Raw genomic sequence first — 12,310 nt, forward strand, 5'->3', positions numbered from 1 at the left:
TTGTAGTCAAACGTGACATAAGATATCCATGCAAGTTGACATATGAGGCTGCACGTCGCAATCCATATTGATAATACAAAGCCATATTTAATATCAGGAAGATCGAGCGATCGATGAGAAAGGTGATGAGTTAATGTTAGATTAGCAATTACCTAGACTGAAGAAAATGCGTATATCGTGAACTACATATTGCAGTGAGGAACTTAAATTAAGTACTGACTTGTTAACCAAAGCAGTAACGGGCACAATCTTCTGAAGCACAAGGCCTGGTGCCTTTTCCATGTCAACCTCCTTTCCATCAGGTATCATCCAATCAAATGAGTGCAACAATGTGCCTAAGATGTCCTGCACCAAGAGGATCCCCCGTCTTTTACCAACACAAATCCTTCTCCCAGCTCCCAATGGAATTAGCTCGAAGTCAGTGCCTTGTAGGTCTATATTGGCACCCTGACCACTTAAGAACCTGTCACTTAAGAAGCTTTCATATGTCAGGGTCCCTCCCAAAGGCCCAGAGTTCCTTTAGGAATGTAGAAACCATCAACTTTGAATGTAGTATATAGGGTGCATCAGAAGTACTTCTTCGCATATTGCTTGAAGGTATGGAAGCTTCGTGTAAATACCCGACCAGATGGGCCAACTGGGACCATAGCCGGCAGCCCACCTGAAGATCCAACCTTTGTATCCTAAGGAAGGAGGAGCCTGCGAGGCGGTTATAACCACCTAACAGCTGCGGATACGGCCGATCTTTCCCCCCTCTTTCCCAAAGCAGGCTATAAAAGCCAAAGGAATTCTTCACTAAGGCGTCGTTCCCTCCTCAATACCTCTTTTCTTCATGCTTTCAGCGGTGGCAGAGCTCTCCGAATCCACCGTCGAGCCGTCGGAGGAAGCGGCACAAGCCACCGGAAGAAGCTCCCCATCTCCTCCTTGGAGCTAGGTAAACCATAAACTCTCTCTCCTTTCAGGATTTATACCACATTTAGCTTAGAGCTAGGATATCGGTAAAATAACAAACAGAGAATGAAGGAATGAAAATAGAAGAAGAAAAGGAAGGGTAGGAATAAGATGCAGTGGAGGAAGGGGGGAGATCTCACTCGTGATCGGCCGTGATCTGACATTGGCCAAAGATCTTTCTCCTTCACCCAATCATGGCTTTTTCCTCTTCAATCAAAACCCTAGGTCTAAAATCCTAAAATGCATGCATACATACCATGGAAGGGTCCTCGGCTCATGCAAATCCGGTTTCCATGGGTGGAACCGGTTTGATCTCAGCCAGAGATGACTGGAGAAGAAGAAGGTGAAGAGGATTCTTCCATCCTCCGATCGTGGACGCCATCGGGTTGACCATGGGTGGCAGTCGTAGAGCCGGCCGTGGGCTGTGCGGGCATCATGGGTATGGTCGCACACCCTGCGTTCACCACCGGCTTCGGCCGGTTCCTTCTTCTCGATGGGTGCCGTGCCCCATCTCCTCCACCGGAGGTGGAGAAGGAGAGCGGCCAACCGGGCGGCGGCTGCAGGTTGGGCCGCAGCCGCTGTAGGCGTCGCTGGTTGGCCGCAACGCCAGCTTCGGGCCAGCCTCCACCCGAGCGCTCCATCGAGCCTCCTTGCCTCACGGGAGGAGAGTAGAAGAGGAGGGGGAGGAGCTCGGGAAAGAAAGAAGAAGGAAGGAGAAGAAGGTTCGGGGAGGAAGGAGAAGAAAGAAAAGAAAAAGAAGAAAGAAAAGAAGGGAAGGGAAGGTTTGGGAATGAAGAAGAGGGAAGAAAGAAAAGAAAAAGAAGAAAGAAAAGAAAAAGAAGAAAGAAAAGAAAAGAAAAGAAAAAGGAGAAAGAAAAATAAAATAAAAGTTGTTGTGGGCCGTATTGGGCCTGATTTCGGAGTGGGCTTCAAATAAATTTAGCTTTAGAAGCCCGAGGCTGGGCTAGGCTCTGGTTCGAGCCCAACATTCTTAAACTCAGAATTAACTGAACCAGTATACAATTGACCCAGGCCTGAACCAGTAATTGGGTCAGATCTGAACCAGTATGCAATTGACTCAGACTTAAACCAGTAATTGGGTCAAATCGAGCCTGTATGCAATTGACCCAGACCTGAACCAGAAATTAGGTCAGATCTGAACCAGAATGCAATTGACCTAGGCCTGAACCAGAAATTAAATTAGGCTATGGGCCCGAAAATGAAATTGAGTCCTATGGATAGGCTGTAAATGACTTTAAGATTATAAATAAATAGAAATTAAATGTGCAAGTGACATGTAATTTAATGATCTTGTTAGGTATTGGAGAATTGATATTTGGTGAGCAAATTAAAGTAAGTAACCTGTCTTAATCTTATTATGGATCATATATCATGTTTTATAAGATGAAAAAGTATTATTTATGTAATTGGAATTGGGTATATGAATTGTGGAAAAAGTAAGTAATCCTGATATAATCTTATGTTTTATCAAATACTTGTGACTACTCGATTATGAAATTGTATATGATTATTTATGTTTTCACAAAATTAGGATCAAGCATGTGTTAGCAAATGATTACATGATTTTGGATACATGGCATCCATCATGATTATTATTATTATATTATGTATACATGATTATGATGATGTAGAAAGATGCATGGAAAAATAAAGTTTTCAGCATGATCATGAATTTTTCAGCATGATGCCATTATTCACTTTCCAATGGATCGATGAGAAAAGATTTATGAAAAGCATGATATAATTTAAAGAACTCTCAGATTGCTATGTACGACCCCCGCCAGTGGGTAACAGTAACTAGGCATACGACCCCAGCCAGTGGGTAAAAGTAACTTGGCTTTACGACCCCCGCCAGTGGGTAATAGTAACTGGAAGATGACCTTGCAGTGGTAAAGGCTTTGCCGTGGGAATAAGAGCGGCCATAGCTACACTACAATCTAAGAGTATGAATTTCAAAATATGGAATAATGGCAAATGTTTATGATGCATAAATGACAAATGTTTTATGATGCATAAATGGCAAATATTTATGATGCATAGTCATATTAATGAAGTTGCATGAATGGACTTACATAGTTTTATGACTGGTTAGATCATATGAAATGTTTACTGTTACCAGCACAGATTTCAAAGCAAGAATAATGATAACACAGATTTCAAAGCATGAATAATGATAAGTACGGATTTGAAAGGAAGAATAATGACGAGTACGGTTTTCAAAGCATGAAATAAAGACAAAAGTGTTACGTTTGATTTGATTATAAGTTGTATGAACTGCTTACTTTGTTACAACCGTCAGTTTCTTAAAATAATGCACTAGCATGAAAAATATTATGCTTGATATGATAAGATTATGCATGATACTTACTGAGCTTTATAGCTCATACCAACTTATTTATATTCTTACAGATGAATAGGAGATGCTAGAAACAAGGAGCGCGACATGCTTCAGGGTTATGGGGAAAAGAAAATTGAAATATTAATTGTTGCTATTTTTAGATGATTTGTAATCAATCTTTTACTGATGAAACATTTGATGACATTCAAGAATATAATTGTTCATAATTGATTTGAAGTTTTAAAGTGGCTGCGTGTTATTATGTGTTTAATTTTGCAATAGCACGGCCGTGTCACAATCCGAATTCGGGGCGTGACATTTGATGGTATCAGAGCAATAAGTTTAACCATGATTTAAAACTTTAAAACTAATCATGGAAATGGGTAGCTAAGTTAGCTTTCACATAATTGGAATAACAATAATAATAATATAAAATAAAATAATAAAATAATAATTTTGGTTTATATTGTCTTAGGTGACAATGAGCAACAAAAAGAAGAAATGTAGGTTTAATACAAGCCATTCTAGAGACATGATTGTGACAGAAAAACTATCAAAGCCTAGGTTAAGATCATTGTGAATTGTGATTGGAAAACTACCAGAGCTTAGGTTAAGATCACATAGGATTGTGACAAAATTAGAATCAAAGAATAAATTTAAGATCACTAGGGTTTGCAACAAAAATATATCATAGCTTAAGGTTATGATCACTTGGGACATGATAAAAGTAGTAAAATTACATTCAGTGCTTAAGTGAAAGATCACTAAGCATTGTAAGTACCGGGTTTGGTATTCGATGAGTACGGAGGTACTAGATATGATGTTTTTGATCATGATGAGAGATGTTTGACCTAAGATTACTATAGGAAGTTTAACCATGGCATAGCGGTTATACCATGTTCGGATGTTGGTTAAACGACTCGAAAGTTTAAAATTGATATGGAATTGGAGGTGAATATTAGAGTGTGATTTATACATGGATTGGTCATAGAATTGGAATGAGCCAAGAAGGATTTTTTTTTTTAATATAGTATTATAAAGGATTGTTCTTCGAGGTTAAATCCGTATGTGGATTATAATTGGTATTGGCATACTTGGATATTGCAAATAGTTGTATTCTATTGGTGGATTAAATTCCTAAGGCCATAAAGTATGCATATTGATTGGGGAATTCTATTTATTTGAATTTTCATGTTTGGATTGGATTATTAGATCTTTTTCATAATTATTGCTCACTATTGGATGTGTTAGTTTAACCTAAAGTTTAGGTTTATGATTTGACAAGAGATCTTTGTTTTTGAGTGGAGACTTCAATTTTGAAGATTGTAAGGTCTTGGTGAAATCATCAATTAATTTTAATTATTGCTTTTGGATCCAAATAATAGATCTTATTCATGTTTATTAGGGACTGTATAATGTATATGAAATTTCAATTCAAAGTTTGGAATTATAAGTTGATCTAGGGTCTTTTGTCAATATTGTTGAGGTTATTGTTAAAACCTAAATTTACATGAAGAATTTGAATTTTAGAGACCTACGTGGTTACGATGGAAGATATTCCTAAGATAAAGGTTGATCATTGAATCATGGGCAAAGTTAAGAGAAGAAAGAGGATTACAGATGATGAAAAGTATTTGATGCTAATGCTCTCACCTAATTTCATTAAGCCAATTGTGATTTCTGCGTGGAATTAATCATGAGCAATTAATTTATTGGACAAAGAATTATGGCACCTAAATTCAAGGTTGGAAAGTCGACCTTATTTGAAAGGAAGATCAATTTAGATTGTTTAACCGAATTGCTAAGGAAATCCAGGGTTAATTAAACCTGGATATTTTGGATTCTCAAGCGGTGGTAGGGATCATGTAGTAGCCTTAAACTTAACTAATGGCTTGAGGGTTAGCTATAGTGAGTACGTTCTAAACAAATGGAGGATAAAGACATATAGAGATTTTGCTCTAGTTCTACTTGAAAACTTGAAATTTGGATTTTCTTAGTCCTAGTGCAAAGTGATATTTCGGTCATAAATAATATAGTGGCTTTAGAATATTTAATGGGTTAGATCAGAGTTGTGCAGCGCAAACCTGGGTGGAATGTTAGATTTATTTAGGAATTAAGGTATGTAAAGTTTCGAGGACGAAATTTCTTTTAAGGAGGGAAGAATGTAAATACCGGACCAGATGGGCTAACTGGGACCATAGCCGGCGGCCCATCTGGAGATCCAACCTTGGTATCTTAAGGAAGGAGGAGCCTGCGAGGCGGTTATAACCACCTAACAGCTACGGATACGGCCGATCTTTCCCCCCTCTTTCCCAAAGCAGGCTATAAAAGCCAAAGGAATTCTTCACTAAGGCGTCGTTCCCTCCTCAATACCTCTTTTCTTCATGCTTTCAGCAGTGGCAAAGCTCTCCGAATCCACCGTCGAGCCGTCGGAGGAAGCGGCACAAGCCACCGGAAGAAGCTCCCCATCTCCTCCTTGGAGCTTGGTAAACCCATAAACTCTCTCTCCTTTCAGGATTTATACCACATTTAGCTTAGAGCTAGGGTATCGGTAAAATAACAAACAGAGAATGAAGGAATTAAAATAGAAGAAGAAAAGGAAGGGTAGGAATAAGATGCAGTGGAGGAAGGGGGGAGATCTCACTCGTGATCGGCCGTGATTTGACACTGGCCAAAGATCTTTCTCCTTCACCCGATCATGGCTTTTTCCTCTTCAATCAAAACCTTAGGTCTAAAATCCTAAAATGCATACATACCATGGAAGGGTCCTCGGCTCATGCAAATCCGGTTCCCATGGGTGGAACCGGTTTGATCTCAGCCGGAGGTGACCGGAGAAGAAGAAGGTGAAGAGGATTCTTCCATCCTCCGATCGTGGACGCCATCGGGTTGACCATGGGTGGCAGTCGTAGAGCCGGCCGTGGGCTGTGCGGGCATCATGGGTATGGTCGCACACCCTGCGTTCACCACCAGCTTCAGCCGGTTCCTTCTTCTCGATGGGTGCCGTGCCCCATCTCCTGCAGGTTGGGCCGCAGCCGCTGTAGGTGCCGCTGGTTGGCCGCGGCGCCAGCTTTGGGCCAGCCTCCGCCCGAGCGCTCCATCGAGCCTCCTTGCCTCATGGGAGGAGAGTAGAAGAGGAGGGGGAGGAGCTCGGGAAAGAAAGAAGAAGGAAGGAGAAGAAGGTTTGGGAAGGAAGGAGAAGAAAGAAAAGAAAAAGAAGAAAGAAAAGAAGGGAAGGGAAGGTTCGGGAACGAAGAAGAGGGAAGAAAGAAAAGAAAAAGAAGAAAGAAAAGAAAAGAAAAGAAAAAGGAGAAAGAAAAATAAAATAAAAGTTGTTGTGGGCCATATTGGGCCTGATTTCGGAGTGGGCTTCAAATAAATTTAGCTTTAGAAGCCCGAGGCCGGGCTAGGCCCTGGTTCGAGCCCAACATTCTTAAACCCAGAATTAACTGAACCAGTATATAATTGACCCAGGCCTGAACCAGTAATTGGGTCAGATCTGAACCAGTATGTAATTGACTCAGATTTAAACCAGTAATTGGGTCAAATCGAGCCTGTATGCAATTGACCCAGACCTAAACCAGAAATTAGGTCAGATCTGAACCAGAATACAATTGACCCAGGCCTGAACCAGAAATTAAATTAGGCTATGGGCCCGAAAATGAAATTGAGTCCTATGGATGGGTTGTAAATGACTTTAAGATTATAAATAAATATAAATTAAATGTGCAAGTGACATATAATTTAATGATCTTGTTAGGTATTGGAGAATTGGCATTTGATGAGCAAATTAAAGTACGTAACCTGTCTTAATCTTATTATGGATCATATATCATGTTTTATAAGATGAAAAAGTATTATTTATGCAATTGGAATTGGGTATATGAATTGTGAAAAAAGTAAGCAACCCTGATATAATCTTATGTTTTATCAAATACTTGTGACTACTCGATTATGAAATTGTATATAATTATTTATGTTTTCACAAAATTAGGATCAAGCATGTGTTAGCAAATGATTACATGATTTTGGATACATAGCATCATGATTATTATTATTATATTATGTACACATGATTATGATGATGTAGAAAGATGCATGGAAAAATAAAGTTTTCAGTATGATCATGAATTTTTCAGCATGATGCCATTATTCAGTTTCCAATGGATCGTTGAGAAAAGATTTATGAAAAGCATGATATGTTTTAAAGAACTCTCAGATTGCTATGTACGACCCCCGCCAGAGGGTAACAGTAACTAGGCATACGACTCCAGCCAGTGGATAAAAGTAACTTGGCTTTACGACCCCTGCCAGTGGGTAATAGTAACTGGAAGATGACCCTGTAGTGGTAAAGGTCTTGCCGTGGGAATAAGAGCGGCCATAGCTACACTACAATCTGAGAGTATGAATTTCAAAGTATGGAATAATGACAAATGTTTATGATGCATAAATGACAAATGTTTTATGATGCATAAATGACAAATGTTTTATGATGCATAGTCATATTAATGAAGTTGCATGAATGGACTTGCATAGTTTTATGACTGGTTGGATCATATGAAATGTTTACTTTGTTACCAGCACAGATTTCAAAGCAAGAATAATGATAGCACAGATTTCAAAGCATGAATAATGATAAGTACGGATTTTAAAGGAAGAATAATGACGAGTATGGTTTTCAAAGCATGAAATAAAGACAAAAGTGTTACGTTTGATCTGATTATAAGTTGTATGAACTGCTTATTTTGTTACAACCGTTAGTTTCTAAAATAATGCACTAGTATGAAAAATATTATGCTTGATCTGATAAGATTATGCATGATACTTACTGAGCTTTATAGCTCACACCAATTAATTTATATTCTTACAGATGAATAGGAGATGTTAGAAATAAGGAGCGCGACATGCTTCAGGGTTATAGGGAAAAGAAAAATAAAATATTAATTGTTGCTATTTTTAGATGATTTGTAATCAATCTTTTACTGATGAAATATTTGATGACATTCAAGAATATAATTGTTCATAATTGATTTGAAGTTTTAAAGTGGCTGCATGTTATTTTGTGTTTAATTTTGCAATAGCACGGCCGTGTTACGATCCGAATTCGGGGCGTGACACTTTGGTATGTTGGATTCTTCGAGCTTGCGGTCTCTGCCAATTACATTGTCGAATTTCAGTTGTGCACGCTTGAGGATGGAATGCTTCTCCAACAATTCAGCAAACGCCCATTCGATTGCAACTGAGGATGTGTCTGCTCCAGCGATGAACATATCCTGAAATGTAATTAAGTTTTTCCATAAAATATGCTCAGTTGCAAATATCATAAATCACTGGCAGGACTTGTATAAAATATATTTATGCTTTTATTACAAATGGTATATAGTCCTTAAGCATTCTTTGGAATTTGTTTTTCTTTCTTTTCGTTTCCTTTTTCTTGGGGCTAGACGTGTTATGATGTTTAAACCTATATATCATAGGTACTTTAGGCCAGGATTGATGAAATGTTGTCTTCCTGCTTCTGAAAACCTAAAGGTTTGCTTGGCTATTCATTTCTATAATACTAGGCTGAAAATCTTGCAGAAATTAAGCTTGTTGGCCCATCTAGCTTTTATTTTCTAAGAATTTGTCCAAACCTAGCATAGATTCTAACCTTGGTGTGCATGAAGAAAAGAAGAAACCTTTTTCACGGAATTGGTGCTGGATGAGTTTGGTTGATACAGGCCATGCTTAAGAAGATTGATTTACATGGTCACCATTATGAGATATAAAAGAAGTCTTGGCTTATATTGCTGGGCAATCTCGACAGTATTCACTGTTTTTGCTGACTTGGATGCTGGAATATTTATTTCAGCACTTTATGTCCGTGTCGCATGATCTATTTCTTTTGCCACAACTAATTAAATCCTTCAAAGTACATACTCCTTTAGGTACCATCGAGTCCAGCCACGCCAAAATCAGACACCACACCCTCTTGTTTGAGATTTCGTGCCAGTATGGTTTTAGAACTGGCGTTTCAATATATTCTATAATCAAATGTTATGCAAAACTTAACTCATCAGTACATTATAGACCTGACCCATATCGTTTTGGGAATGGAGGTGGCCATGATTGGGGTCAAGCCAGCTTTGTGTCATGTGAGTCTACATGGGCTCGAACCTAGCCCGACTTGACCCACTATTTGGTCAAACATATTTAATGCCAACTTATTCCACAAGGTCCGCGCAACCAACCCGAACATGACTTGTTTAACCCTCAACGCCCGATTGAAGAAGACAAGGTTAAGAATTTCCAAATTTCATTATTATATATATATATATATGAGTAATTTAAAAATAGCAGATCATATTTAATAGTTCGAATCATCAATTTGGAACTCTCAACATCTGATTTAATATGAGCGGTGACCTTGATGGAAATGCCTCATGTGGAACATGCAAACAGCAAACTGTAAAACGCTGTGGGACCTGAGGCTCACTGGAGATTACCATTAGATATGCTTTGATAGGGGAACCAGACACTGTCCCGTTCAGTAACCAACCCCAACTGAAGAGGATGAGGATCCCATGGGAGTCCAAAAGGATGGGGACAGAGACCTACGCCCATGCCAAAGCGAGTCCTTTGGTGTTGGCATCAAACCGCGCCACCTCACCCACCTTGTTCTTGTTACTAGCCACGAGGTAATCGACGAAGACCGGCCTTTCCCACCTACTGGCCCGCCGCGCCCTCGTGCGCGCCCCCAGCATCCGAGCGAGTCATCAGCGTGTCGAACCTTTTGTGCAGCCTGCTCTTGAGCTCGCCCGACTCGCCGTCAGCTCCGCGCCGAACACCCGCCGGCTCAAGCCCCAGTATATTATGTACTATATTGCGGAGCTCAGGTAGCTTGAGAGAGTATCACTTTTGCGAGACGTATTCTAAAAACTAACAATATCTTTTTGGAAGAGACTACAGTGATCGAATGAATCCGAGATAACAAGTAGAGGGGCGATGGCCATCCATTGCTCAGAGATATCCACATGATAGCGAGAAATTATGCCTCATTTTAGATTGTTTATGTGTATCGAGAACAAACAGAACTGCAGATTGCGTCATCTTCTTCACGGCTCACTACTCTATGGGCTGCATTTATACTAAAGAAGTGTGAGCAGCCGTTGTACCAAAAAAAATTATAATATAGGGTTAATAAAAAAATAAAATTTTAAGATGAAAAAATCTCTCATCCATTATCCACAACAAAAAAACAAATTAAAGCACGGTCAGAGCTCTCCAAAAGTTGTGCAACTGAAAAGAAAAAACAAAGCAAAAACGGGAAGAAGATCATCTAAGCATAGAAAAGAACGTTAGCGAATAGATGCCCATCACTAGAGATATAGGAATTTAGAGAAACTATTAAATCCTTCGCTTCCTCTTCTTCTAATTTGGACTTGGCTATTGAACTTGTTTCGGATTCAGGAACGAAAAGATGTAGGTCTGTGAACCTTGGAAGGAATAATAATGAAAAGATTCAATTTCAACAAAACAAATGTAAATATTTATTAGATAGCAACAAAGGTCTTCTTTGTTTCCCGAAAAGCAAGGAAAATTTATCAGCCAAGCATATCATTATTATCCGCAGAATCATTGACAGACATTGTTGGACAAATATCATCATCCTATTATTTGGATGTGCGGCAAATGCCACACGTTTAACATGCTATGCATGAATTTTGACGTAAATGGCATCCATATGTACCTCACTTATACTACCCCTGTCGACTTACGTGGTTTGCAAAGGAAAATTTTGTATTCACCAACTAGCATCTCAACTCATTTTATTGCAGACGCATGTAAATAAGGAGTTATATATAGGGACTAGCCATTTATTTGTTAGTTATATATGGTAATTATTAAAATTTTTATTATAAAAAATAATTAATTCTTCAAGTTTAGAGATACGGACTATTAGGTCAACACAAATCAGCCAAGGTTGAGCCAAGCCAGATCTGAATCTAACCTTTGTAGATGGAGTTTGGCTCGGGACTGAATACTTTAGATTAAACAGAGCTGGGCTAGGCCGGGAACAGTCCAATTCACAACCTAGTCGACTCAGGTTGACCTTGAGCTAACCCATTGACATCCCTACCAATCAAGACCGTCAGTGGAATATAGGTGATGGCCTTGATTGAAATGCCCCCCATGGAACATGGAAACAGCATATACTGGGACACTCTGAGGGCCATTCAAGAATACCTTCAGACCGGCTTTGATGGAGGAACCGGGCCTATCCCCCAGCCGGAGAGGACGAGGATCCCAAAGCTTTAAACGACAGTTGAAAGCAGATTGAAGACCAAAACGAGTCCCTCGCTGTTTGTGAGGATCCGTGCGAGCGTGTGTTTAGTTTTACATCAGCTATTTACCGAGGAGATCTTGGGTACTTATACAGGATCGAGGAACCCAAATAATAACTTCCGGCTAGCCATTTTGGGTGAGGTCCTAGGTTATTACAAATGGTATCAGAGCCGACTCGGCCCATAACCTATATGAACTAGGAAACACTATAGTACGGATCCATTAGTGCTGACAATGAGCCTATCGTGGCATTTGTCATTAGATTTGAATGGATTTGAACCCTTCTTGACGAGGACGTCGGGCTTGAATGGGGGAAATATACGAGGATCCGCGCAAGCGTGTGTTTAGTCCTACATCGGTTATTTGCCGAGGAGATCTTGGGTACTTATACAGGATCGAGGAACTTAAATAATAACTTTCGGCTAGCCATTTTGGGTGAAATTCTGGGTTGTTACAATGTTGGTATCAAACACCACCAACCTCACCCTCCGAGCTCTTAGTACTGGCCAAGAGATGATCCATGAAGTCCCGCCTTCCATCCCGCTCGCGGAGATGAGGTCCTGGCTACCGTAGGAGATGTTGCCGGTGGCGGCGTTGAGGGGGAGGTCGAGGGTGTGGAGGAAGGCGCGTGTGGCCGCAGGGGAGGAGGCGATGGCGAAGTCGAGGGTGGTGAGCTTG

Source organism: Phoenix dactylifera, chromosome 18 (genome assembly GCF_051530095.1).
Source record: "Phoenix dactylifera cultivar Ajwa chromosome 18, Ajwa_hap1_PhDact_Kaust_v1.1, whole genome shotgun sequence".
Taxonomy (NCBI): domain Eukaryota; kingdom Viridiplantae; phylum Streptophyta; class Magnoliopsida; order Arecales; family Arecaceae; genus Phoenix; species Phoenix dactylifera.